Source organism: Callorhinchus milii, unplaced genomic scaffold (assembly GCF_018977255.1).
Source record: "Callorhinchus milii isolate IMCB2004 unplaced genomic scaffold, IMCB_Cmil_1.0 Scaffold15, whole genome shotgun sequence".
Lineage (NCBI taxonomy): Eukaryota > Metazoa > Chordata > Chondrichthyes > Chimaeriformes > Callorhinchidae > Callorhinchus > Callorhinchus milii.
In genome coordinates, this window is record NW_024704756.1 from 1,008,758 (window position 1) to 1,022,617 (window position 13,860).

A 13,860-nucleotide genomic window follows, 5' to 3' on the forward strand; every position below is an offset into this window, starting at 1 on the left:
CTGGCAAGAGCCAGGGCTTGGGGACCACAAAGTGTGTGGTTTAATCAGCTAAGACCACATAGCATGGCACTGTCTGGAAAGCTGCTCATTGCATCTCCAGCTAGGACCACGCATAGGTGGTCTTTGCCTTGCCCAGTGCCCAGGCCCTGATTCCAGTGTCTCCAAGTCTTGTCAACGAGCTAGGCTGGCTGGACTGACATTACCAGTGCTCTGGAGTACTGTGGCCTCACTAACAAAACTGCCACAGACTTTGACTGACTCTTACTGCCCACACCAGGCCCAATCCCATTGCTAAACCCATCATCATGGAGCCAGCTCAGCTCAAAGAGAATCACTTACCTCCCTTTACCCTGCTGAGAAATAAGGGGCAGGAGCCCCACTGTGTATATTACAGTTCAATTATACCCATTATTTGCACAAGACGGTATGACAGAAGATGCCACCATCTGGCAGATGTAAGTTGAAGCCTACAGGAAGGGAAGGAATTGATAATTTTCTCCCTTCTTCCTCTCCTGAAGGGGTTTGTATTTTGCTGTGTGCAGTTCCTCAGATACCACCTGCCCTGTGCTACAATAAGTACAAAATACAATATGACATTTACAAGGCGCCTTTTACGTCAGGAGGACATCCCAAGGCACTGGAGAGTCAGGGATTTAGAGCTGAGTTGGGTGACTCAGTGGGGGGTCAGGGGGTGGTGGAGGACGGGAAGCGTGGCTGAAGGCATGGTCAAAGAGGAGTCTTGAGACGTGCCTTGAAGGAGGCAAGTGAGGGAGCAAGGTGAAGGAGATCAGGCTCCGCCACTGTTAAGCGCTCTGAGATGCTACCCTGCATGGAGGGCGCTATCTACATGCAAGTTGTTGTTGAAGGCAATATGGGATGGAGTTCCAGAGGGTGGGGACAAAGAGGCTGAAGGCCCGACCGCCGCCGCCGGAGTGGTTTGGGGGGTGGGAGATGTGGAGCAGGCCAGAGCCTGCTGAGCGGAGGGAGCGGACAGGTTAACTCTCATGCAAGACTTGATGTCTGACAGACAATCTCTCAGAACAGCAGTGGTCCTGGAGTTGAGGGTGGAGGCAGAGAGGTAGAGTTGGGTGTCATCCCCATACATGTGGAAGGTAACCCCATGTCTGTGGGTGATGTCACCAAGAGGGAGCGTATAGATATCGAGCCTCACCATAGTGGCTGTTTTTCATGTGAGCCACACAGTGAGTGTCAGCTGTGTGTGGGTGTGGGGGGAGCAGCTATCACAGCTAAACCCAATCCCATCCCTCTCTCACACACACACACACACACACACAGCAGCACTGTGGCCACACACACACACACGGAGCAGGGAGTCTGGATTGCAATCAGGAAGGAAACAACCAATGATTTTTGCATCTTTGAGATGTGTAACAATGATACAAGGATTATTATATTATTATTTATTATTATAATTTTTTTTCCATGAAGCCTAATGTAGCTGACTGTTATCCTGGCTGAGACCAGCTAACTCAGCCCAAACCTGATTCAATGCTGTTACTGTCTGTTTTGTGTGGCTCTGGTTACATTTTTAGTTAAGAATTTGCACCTGCGGCGACTGGTACCACCAGAGAGGCTTTTGTTTCTACTTATTGAACGTGAAAAGGTCACTTCAGTGAGCAAAGTTACCAGACTTCATACTTCTCCTGGGTGTGAAGAGACAGTCAGAATCAAACAGCACATCCATTCAACTCCCGAGAATGGAATTGGGTGGGTGGATGTCAACTACATTGCCTCAGTTCACAAAACCCTGATTGGGGGGGGAGGGGGGGGGTGAAGGAGTGGTGGTGGGGGGGGATGATATTTACACTTCTGTACCACAACAACTTGCATTGCAAGCAGTTCCTTGGGAGCACTTAACAGTGTTTCAGTCTAACAGCGAGCTGGGGGGAAGCGAGGAGGTAATATATAATAATAATAATAATCCTTGCATTTTGATATAGCGCTTTATTGCGTCTTCTCGACGTCTCAAAACGCTTCACAGAATATATTGTAAAATGAATTGACTGGATACTTGGGTGGAAATGCAGGGAATCGAACCCAGGTCTCTCGCTTGCGAGGGGAGTGTGAGAGCTATCTTAGGCAAGGTAACCCTAAGCATGGTCGAAGAGGACGGTGATCTGAAAGAGGGGAAGGAGGGGGTAAAGCGGAGAGAGTGAGGGAGAGAGTTCCAAAGCTTCGGAGTGCAGTGGCTGAACACGCATGAACAACTCCGTGTTGGAGCGGAGGGGATAAGCAGGAGGCTAGAGCCAACCGACTGACTGACTTATGCTGTTTATTATGTGGCTGCAGTGTAAACTGACCATGTACAGGGTGTCCACAAAGTCCTGTTACCCCTGTTACAAGACAGTGAATGATATAAGACTTTTGCCCTTGTCACTCTATCATGTTACAGAAGAAAATACAGAAGATATCACACTGAACATGGCGACGGATCCTTCCACTGATCCTCTGGACTCTGGACTGATCCTCTGGACGTCTAAATACAGTTAAAGACTTGTACTGAATACAATGAAGTAACTTCTCAATACGATTATCATCGTTCTGCCACATTTTTCAGTCGTTGGTCAGTGCACTGTAGAGAAAAACACACAGGGGTAACAGGACTTTGTTGACACCCTGTACAGTACAGGGAACATGTGCACCTAGCAATTATCACTGATGGGGAAGTGAGTCAGGCTGTTTAATGCAAGTTACCTTCTGATTTTTCGTCTTTTTGATCAGCTGGAAGTGGAAACCCATCACCAAGAGCATCCAAACCAAACAGAGTTCCACGCTTGTTATTTACACATGAAAATTCCTGTGTTCGGAATTGAATGCGCACACTCATCCCTGAGGGATGCGTCCTGCTGAGCTAATTCTGGAGCGTATAAGGTGCAGACTGGCAAGAGTCCAGAGCATACACTAGGTACTGCTGGAGTTCAACCGACTAAAACTGCATAGCTTGCCAGTGAGAGCCCTGTCTGGCAAGCTTCCCGCTGCTTGTCCAGGACCCCGCTACCTGTTAGGGCTTTGGCTTGCAAGGGTTAACAGGAGCTGAGTGAGATGAATCCTTGCCCTTAGTGACCAGATTATCTTTCCATGTTCTGTCGAGGACCAAAATGTCTGTTATTAGCAGTGTCCGGGAGTACTGCACACCCACTGGACTCAAGAACCAGATTACCGAGTACTCCACAGAGGGTTAATACCCGATATCAACACGCCATTGCCAGTCCAAGGAGACATTGCTTACCCTCTCATCCCAAGGATAGTCAATAGTAGTTCACATGATAATTGAGGGTTTGAGCCCTCACTGGATAATTTGTCACTCAACTGGCCATTTGTGGGACATTGCTGTGCACAAATTAGCTCCTGCCTCCTACAAATACACAGTCACTACACTTTACAGCAATAATAATCCTTGCATTTGATACAGGACTTCATCATGTCATTAAAACATCTGACATCATTTTACACAATTCGACCGTGCAATGCAATGGCCTCCACAAAGTGTTTCACCCACAAAATACACAGTCACTCTGCAGTATATTCTGTGAAGGGCTTTGAGACATCTCAGTGATGTGATAATGCGGTATATCAAATGCAAAGATTATTATTTTTATTAATAACTCTGTCGGGAATTTCCGTGTTAAAGTTAGCTACGTGTGCAAGTTACCCAGCGAGTAAATGACAGACCATGAAAAGTGCCAGCTCTGATCCCTGATCTATGTTGGATTAATGAGGGGGGAAAAACAGGCTCAATTCCTGCTGTTGACCACTATCTGACGAGGAGGTGTGGCTCAATACATACAGGGTTGTGCCAGGCATTTCATTAACGATTAATGCTGTGAACTTTTGATACCACGTTGATTTGAATTGTAAAGTGCACCCATGTTTACCACGACACGTGTAATCCTTCAAAGGATGCACTGTATGGAGGGAGCATTTGATGCTGTTACAATGCTGTGTCACGTACTGCTGTTTGCAGCAGTCTGTTTGCTGAGTAGTAGCAGTTTGCAGGTCTGTCCAATGCTGTTGATGCTGGGAGCGATGTGAAGTGATTAATTACTATCACTTAAGTGTATCGCATATGTTACACTTGGCTTAACATGTATGTGAGAATGAGAGCCAAGCCTGATTCTGTCCTCACCTGACATCCTGACTGGTGCAATTCAGCCCGCTGTATCAAATGCAAGGATTTATTATTATTATTATAATTCAACTAATAGCTTAAAAAAAGAAAAATCTAAAAGGGTCTGGGGAAAAAGGGAGTGGAACTTAACCAGGACAGAGATATGGTACAGGAACCGTGGGCTTAATGGTAAGATTCTAGACAATTGCTAAGTGATCACTTGCACAAGCAGATGTGGTAACCTGTAGCTGTGTGGTTAGTGCGCTCGCCTGAGTTCGATTCCCAGCAGAGCGCAAGTTTCCTTACTCCACACACACGCTTCTGTTTACCTAGTAGTAAGTGGGAACCCATTTGTTCGTCGATTGGTGGATCACTTTTCTGGGGCTAATAATCCCTTTCAAAAAAAAATAATAATTTGATCACTCAATTCACATTTGTGGGACGCTGCTGAGCACAATTGGCTACCACCTTTCATCCACAGAATACACAGTCAATTCACTTTACAGTATATCCTGTGAAACGCTTTGAGACGTCGCGAAGACGTGAGAAAGCGCTGTATCAAATGCAAGGATTATTATTATATATTATATTATTATTGTTATAAATTCCGCTGGATTTACAAGCTCACCACCAAATCCCAACCCTTCCCGCAGCCCCCAATATCCCCAAACCCCCCTCAGCCCCAAACCCCAACCCACAGCAGCCTGAAGACATAAATAAGCTGATTTTTTCCCATTGTTATTGTGAGTTTTGGTACCAGGACAAACTCCACAACAAATGATTGCACCAAAACCAGCGTTCCGATCAGTATGGCTCCTCGACAAATGTAGACATTTCAGTGTAGGTCATTCAGCCCACCCTCATCAGCTCTCAGAGCAAGCTGTCCATGCCCGAATCAGCATCTCAAATAGAAGAATATTACTATTAGTGTTTGTGGGACGCTGCTGTGCGCAATTGGCTGCCGTGTTTCGCCCACAAAATACAGTATATTCTGTGAAGAGCTTTGAGATGTGGCAAGTATAGCAATATAGCAAGATATTATTTTCTAGCAGATCTTTCTATCTAATTTGTTCTTGAAACAAAAGACATTGTCTGCTTCCACCTTCTCCCGAGGGAGCCTGCTCCATACCTATACTATTCGTTTACTCAAGTTGTGGTTTCCGCAGAATTGTTAATGTTCAATAAATGGCTGGGAGATGAATGACAATTTATTTGGAGGATTGTTGGCCAGGACACTGAGAAAAACTCTCAAGTGTTGATGTTTTAACCTGAACAGACAGACAAGACCTTAACTTCTCTTCCATAGGGCGGCGTCTCACCCTCCAGGCACTGCACTGGAATGTCAGTTGATTGTCAGCAAAATTGAAGCCACATTCGGTTCTTTTGCCTGTGTCTTCCTCTGGCACAACCTTACTGCTTAATGCAAATTGCTCCGAGACACCATCCCATATGAAGGGCGCTATATAAATACAACTAACATAGAATTACATAGAATATACAGCACAGAAACAGGCCGTTTGGCCCAACTGGTCTGTGCCACATGAGCTTCCTCCTGCCCTTCCTCAACTAGGCCTGTCAGCATAACTTCTATTTCTAGCTTCCCCTTAAATGCATCTGTGCTATTTGCCTCAACTCGTCCCAGGGTTGCAAGTTCCACATTCCCAAAACTTTCTTCTGACTTCCCGATTTGATTTATTTTATATTTATGGCCCCTGGTTTTGGTCTCCCCCACAAGTGGAAACATCTCTGTGTCTACTCTATCAAAACTTTTCATAATTTTAAAGACCTCTATTAGGTCACCCCTCACCCTTTTCTTTTCAGGAGAAAAGTCCAAGCTTTTTCAGCCTTTCCTGATAGGTATAACCTTCCAATTCCGGTATCATTCTCGTAAATCTCCTTTGCATTGTTTCCAGTTCCTCTATATCCTTTCTATAATATGGGGAACAGAACTGTACACGGTGGTCTAACCACAATTTGCTATAAGTTTAGCATAACTTCTCTGCTGTGTTTCATTTCTATCCCTCTAGAAATGAACCCCGATGCTTGGTTTGCTCTTTTTAAATGGCCTTATTAACCTGCAGTGCTACGTTTAGGGATTTGTGTGTTGGTAGCACTACATCCCTTTGCTCCTCTACCCCATTTAGATTCTTATTTTCCAGGCAGTATGTGACCTCCTTATTCCTCCTACCAAAATGTACCACCTCACACTTATCTATATTGAAATTAATTTGCCAATGAAATGCCCATCCAGAAGGTTATTAATGGCAAGTTGTAATTTATTGCAGTCCTCTTCAGTATTAACTACTCCCCCCCCCCTCCAATTTGGTGTCATCCGCAAATTTTGAAATTGTACTTTCGATCCTCGAGTCCAAATCATTAAAGTAAATTGTGAACAACACAAACCCCAACCCATCCTTGTGGAACACCACTGCCCACCCCCTGCCAGTCTGACTTGCTGCCCTTACCCCTACTCCCTGTTTTCTGTTTCGTCGCCAGCTTGCTATCCATTCTGCTATTTTCCCCCTGACTCCACATGCTCTGAATTTATTCATTCGTCTATTATGCGGTACCTTATCGAACGCTTTTTGAAATCAACAATCGAGGCTTGTTGTTGTTGATTCCCCTCATCAAGACCCCGTAAAAGATATACATCCTTAACTGTGCCAAATGAGTATCTGAATAGAATTAATAATAATTTAATGAATCCTTGCGTTCTTACAATCTCTCTCACTCACACTCACAGAGACACTTTACAGCATTAAATCAACACCTCAGTGAATACTGGGTTCAAATAAATTGGACACAAAACAAAACAATTGAATGAACCAGCACTTTAGCTGAGCTGTGGGGATAAGCAATCCATAGTTGGGGCTCAGGAGGTGGTTAGGGGGTTGGGGGAGCTGGTTGTTTGGTGGGTGGGGGAGGGGAGGGGGTTGGGGTGGGGGATGGGTTGGGGTTTGGGACTGATGGGGGGGTTTGGGGATATTGGGGACTGCGGGTGGGGTTGGGATTTGGTGGTGGGGGGGGTGATGGTTTGGGGGGTTGGGGGGACTTGGGGGGTGGGGGGTTGGTGGTTGGGGGCTGAGGTGGGGGTTGGGGGTTGGGGGATGGTTGAGGGGATGGTTTGGGGTGGGGGGGCGGTTGGGGGTTGGTTAGTGGGACGTTGTGGGGAGTCATTGTGTCTCGGCCTCTCACACACAGCCTGTCACACACACACACACACACTGCCTGTCTCACACACACACACACACACTGTATATTTTCATACAGTCTGCACCCTCACATCTAACTTTTACACACTCAGCCTGTACACAAATGTGAGTCTGTACAATGAATTGCATTCATACAGCACGCTTCGCAAGGTTGTCTGTAATAATAATCCTTCTATTTGATATAGTGCCTCATCATGTTGTCGAGACATGTTAACCCTTCAGCCAAAGCCCTAACGGGGAGGGTGGTCCTGGCTGGACAAGCAGCAGGAAAGCTCGCCAGACAGCAATATCAATACGTTCTTGTTGGAGCAGTAGGTTATTCAGCCCCTCAAGCCTGATCCATCATAGTATTAGATCGTGGCTGATCTGTATCTCAACTCCATTCCCCCCTTGACTTCATATCCGTTTGATACCCTGAACTAACACATATCTATCACACCTCAGTCTCGAAAATTCCAATGGACCCAACAGCCACTGGATGGAACCATTCGATCCACTGCGTTTGGGGGAGAAGGTTCCGGATTTCACTATCCTTTGTGTGAAAAAAATAGCTGAACAAGCAGCGGGAAAGCTTGCCAGACAACAACATCAACATCAACGGCAAATTGTGGAGTCCTGTAGCTCAGTGGTTAGAGCACTCGCTTTGCAAGTGAGAGACCTGAGTTCAATTCCAGGCAAAGGGCGAAACCTTGGGCAAGTTTCCTTACTCCACACAGAGCCTAATAATAATCCCTCCAAAACCAAAAACAATAATAAATTGGTCATTTTCAATCTACGACTGTTTGTGGGACATTGCTGTGCGCAATTGGCTGCCGCGTTCGCCCACAAATATACAGTCAATTCACTTTACAGTGTGTTCTGTGAAGCGCTTTGGGACGTCCTCCCGACGTGAAAAGCACTATATCAAATGCAATGATTATTATTATTATTATTATTATTAAGCTGTGCGGTTTTAGCTGGTTAAACTCCAGCAGTTACTTCTACACACACTCTGGGGTTCTCCCCCAAGCCTCGGCTCTTACCAACCTGCGCCTAATACTTTCCGGAACTGAGTGAAACTGAGGAGAGAGTGCACATTCCATCCAATAAATATCTCTGGAATGTCCATGTGTAGGTGGGATGCATGGAATTCTGTTTGGTTTGGATGCTCTTAAGCGGGTGTGTCAGACATCCGGCTGACTCCCAAACAAAGCTGAGCCCCTCCAGTCTCTGATAATTAGAGCAAGCTGTGGTCCTGCTTGAAGCTGACCTCTCTGTCTCCTCCCACCCTCTCCGCCCTGCGATATGAATCCGGTTGGCTGCCTCCTTCATTCCTGACATTCCAGGAAAACATTTTTTTGCAATTTTTCTCCCCAAACACTCTCTGTATAATTCCACCTTCATCTTATTTCAAATAAGCCCTGACCTTCGAGATTACTTTCTACTACGTGAAAGGCACCGTGTAAGTTGCCATTGACTGATTAAAGCTAATTTTTTAAAAGCTACTCTGGTCAATGAAACCCTGACTTCACTGGATTCTCTTCATAACATACCAAACCTGTTGTTTGGATTTAAACATTTAAAAATGTTTTAATTGCTGTGCACAATTGGCTAACACATTTCGCCCACAATTTATACAGTCAATTCACTTTACAGTATATTCTGTTAAGCACTTAGAGACGTCGTCAAGAGGTGATAAGGCGCTGTATCAAATGCAAGGATTATTATTGTTATTATTTCTAGGATTACAAAATCTTAAATGTGAAGAGTTATCCTCAGGTTAAGGCACCCCAAATAGACTGGGGATTTCAGGTTAAAGTGGGGCACTGATTTGGTATATACCCTCTGCATGTTTAATAAATTTGTCAGACCTTAAACTGGAGGGCAGGATTGGACGGTTTGGCTGGTGTAGCTGCCACTCACCCATGTGAAGTGCACTATATAAATGCAAGTTGTTGTTGTGGTTGTTGTTGTCACTCATCTGGCCGATAATTAGCTGGGGTCCGAGCTGTCACCCGGATGTTGGGCTCTGGGATGTTAAGTATTGGGAGCGAATCACGGGCGCACATGGAAAATTTCCCCATTTCCCATTTAGCCAGTCCAGCCCTGGGGTTCTGCTGATGATCTGCCGCTGGATTGTTTGGTTTGACTTAAGCCCAGGTACAGTCAGCGGCACACACCTGTGCTTTAAGGCAACAGAGGTGGCTGGTGTACCATTAGTGACTTCCGTGAGTAGGAGTGTCAGGGTGAGTGTGTCAGGATGTGTCAGGGTGTCTCGGAGCTAACTGTTTGGTTGTATCTCCTCGGCGTGATAAATAACTCGCAACAATATGTGATTAGCACCATTTTATTACACAAATGATGTAATGATGTACAAAGCGACAAAATAACAGATAATATAAAGATATTCATCCATCAACACCAGAACACAGTGGTACAGACACAGACTACCTAACACACGACCAAACCACGACCTCTCTGTACAGGGATCTCTCTATTCAATTGTCGTTTGAATTGTTAAGGACTCCGGAGAGGGAGGTATATACATACACTTATACACAGGCACTGCTGAAGGTTATAACAGGACGGATGTGGAATTTCGAGTACAGATTTATACTGTATTTGTAAATCCAGCGACAGATCAACCGTCAACAGCATTACCAGGGTAGGGCTGCCATTATCCCCATCAGCTCCAATAACAGGTACTTTGGAAATGATTGAATACCTCTTTCTCTCTCTCCCCCCCCCCCCCCCTTCCCACACCTCCTGCATTTACATCTGGGGTGTGTTTAGGAGGAAAATGGGAAAATTGCCTTTCAATTACTGTCCAGTGAACTTCCAGATCAGCGCACGCACTGGTTAGACTAGGTAAAGATTTACCGTCCCCAATTAGGTATCGCACCACCATTCGTGGCATTTCCTATCCACTCTGGAGAACCCAATGATATTGGATGTAGTGTCAATTATGGTCAGTTTATTGCTGGGACCCCTCATCTCTGCCCCAAATACCCATGTAGCCACACTGTTGATTTCCCTTTAACAGTTTGATCTGGATTAACCTCTGGTCTGTAATGGGTTCTGATCACCCAAAACTTCCTCAAGACACAAAGTGGAGATTGGCATGTGGTGAATTGTCTCAGGATCAGATAACTAGCTGGTAAACACTACTCTCTACAGACTTCATCTCGCTTAAGTGTACCAGAGAGAGTTGCACATATACAGTATACACCACCTACACCTGGACTGGTAAGGAATGCACTCTTCCTGAGAGGAAGCACAATGCTGCTGTAATTCTGGAGATATCAGACACAGGTTGGCAAGAACCAAGGCTTGGAGATCCCAGAGTGTTTGTTGGAGTAACTGCTGGCTGGGAGTCTAACCAGCTGAAACCAAACCTTTAGCAGCAGGAAGCCTGGCAGACAGCGTTCTCAATGGCAAAACTGAAAACTCATCATTTTGTCTCAGGTAATTTCAGATCAGAAGGGGCTTGAAGATCCCTGTATGTAGTGTGTGAAAGAAATACTCACAAAAAATCCTTCATAATTATAAACCAAAATTGTGTAAAAAACACTGGGCAGAATTAGCTACTGCCCCTCTCACACACCACACACTCACACACACACACCCCACACACACTCAGACACGCACCACACACTCACACACACACTCACACATAAACAGCACAGAACAGCATCTCCCTGTGATACCCACAAGTCATGGAAACTTCGGATTTGTCACTGTGTGTGGCGACTTTCCATTAAAATAGGTATAAAGTCATGAAAAATAAGGGACAAGTAAAATTCCAATCGCGGAGGCTGGGATTGTACTTTCTGACCTATTCACAGCTTTGACACGCTTGCTGCACTCAACACAGAGTGAATAGCAGAACTCTCCTTGTAGCCTCATCTCAACCTTAAACCCGGTCTCATCAGACACACACACGCGCACACACACGCGCACACACGCTCACACACACCTTCCAGAAGGGGTTGCTGGAGAGCCACCAGGAGCAGGATCCCGGGCTGACCTTCCCCTCCCTAACCCAGGGGCTGAGGCCAAGTCACTGTAGCCCCGATGCTGCCGCCTAACACCAACTAAACTGGGCAATTGCATCTCAAGCAAACTGTTAGAATGATTGACAGCTGGCGATAGAAAAACCCACGGCATAGAATTAAAGCATGAAACCACTGGCCAACCTTTAGACATATTTTCTTATTGAATATTTCTCGGTTTATGCCATAAATCAATGAAAAAGTGAAAACACACTGACACACTGATCCAACACGGACTCGTATGGAGGTTCAGAGGGCCACTACCGGCCCGCGGGCCACAGGTTGGCCATCACTACTAAATAGACAAACCTCGTTATGCCCATCAGGCATGTAATTCCTCACAATCTTAGTCATAAGAGCATCATCTTAAAATGTAAGAATTGTGCGGAATTTTAGAATCTTCCCTTTATCTCAATTCAGAAGCAATGCTGGTTTCAACTAAAGACTACACAACCTTCAATTTGAGGACAAAATGCTGCTATGGATAAGATTGTGAGGAATTTGTGGCCTCTGTAGCACTGAGAGTTTGATTGAGATGCACTTACTGAATTAGTGCCAAGCATTTAAGAAGTAGGAGATTAAATAGGATTTCACTCTCACACAAGATATATGCCGGCTACAATCATTTAATAAGGCACTTAAGATAACAGGATGGCAATACTCAGCATATTTGATCCCACAGAAGACAGGCAATTTGCAATTTATCGGAATGCATCTCAACTGGAAGCACAATGTTAGAGAGACAGAGAGAGAGGAAAATGACCTTATTTAGTGTATAGCAAATGGTCAAAAATCTACATTATTTTTAAAATCAAGGAACTAGGAGAGACTGAGAGAGAGAAAATAGTTGGTGTTAAAAACAGATTTGAAAACCGTAAATTGCTCAAACTGGCTTCTACTATGTACAATATAAAAATAAATTATTCACAGTTTTATATACTTTCAATTGCAAAAAAAAGATTCCAAAACGCAAGGCAGTGCACCCGAGGGCAGGTTATTGCTGTTATTTACTTTGGCTCCATTTCAAGATTATATAAACAGCAACAATAATCCTTGCATTTGATACAGTGCCTTTCACGTCAGGAGGACTTCTCAAAGCGCTTCACAGAAATTACTGTAAAGTGTAGTGACTATCTGTAAATGAAAAATATGCAGTATTTTTAATTTGAGTGCTTCATTTTGTATTCTCATACTATGCTGAGGCAAATTCTCTTCAGAGGCTATAACAATTGGCTGCTGTGTTTCGCCCACAAATATACAGTCAATTCACTTTACAGTATATTCTGTGAAGCGTTTTGTGACGTCGAGAAGACGTGATAAGGCGTTATATCAAATGCAAGGATTATTATTATAACCAGTTGTAAAGGTTAGGTCAGTGTCTAGCCCTTGTTACCCGGGAGACACTTTGAAATACAATTAGCTCGATTTCCTTCAGCTCTGGTGACCATCAACCTGCCCGATCCCGAGACCCATACCCTGTCCTTCAGCGTGCGAGGCCGGTTTGTCCTAAAATCCTGATGAAGACAGCGCAGACTTGTGGGAAATTGGTCAGGTCTGTCCTGATTCGGAGATTACCACTTTGGTTTCTTTGTTGAGAATTGTGGGAAACCTGATAGCTAAAGCACAGCAGAAATTGGGGATTGCCGTTGTTCTGAGCCACTTATGGTCCAGCAGGCTAAGACTGGGTGGAATTAAAGTCCTTGGCCCAGACAGGGAGTATCGGTAGAATATTTCAATGTGGGGGTGGGGACACCATTGTGAGCCCTGTCATGCCCAATAAGGAGGCGGTGGTGGTGGGGGGCATGGCTCAAAACTCTGGAGAGTGACTGGGAGCAGGAACTATGGCTGAATTTCTCCCTCCCTAACCCAATTGGAGCTTTGTCTGCTGAGACCAACTAACTTCTGGGTGTTGAGCCAGACTGTGTGGCAGGCAACATCCCCCCCTGCCCCATCCCCCCCTCCCTGAGTGACGTGAGGAATTGACCCACAATGTGCCCAGCCCACTGATCTCAGACTATTCCTCTCTTCCCAAAGACTCAGTGGGTGAATGTCCCACATGCTTCAGGTACAATCAACACAGAGTAAGCTCTCAGCCGGGCAGGGTGTGGAGTCTCAGTCAGTCTTCCTGAGCAACAAGAAAAGATAAAATCAGCCCTGGTTACGGTTCCCGAGCACTGTACAGTGGCCACTACTGAGGGACAAGTGTACGGACATTGAGTCATATCAGGACGAGCTTCTCTGGGCTCACACATGAATGAAAGTGCTGTGGGCAATTGTAAAACCGCTCTCCAGACCCGCCAGCACCTCAGTACAGGAGAGGGATGGCAGGGAGAGGGAGAGAGACATGGAGAGGACAGCCAAACAGCAACACATCTACAGAGGCTGCCAATCCGCTCTTGATGTACTGGTGATCGAGCAACATACAAACGCTGCACAGTCTCACTCAGAAGGCAGAAGGGGTGAGAGAGAAAAGAAATACAAAGAGAGA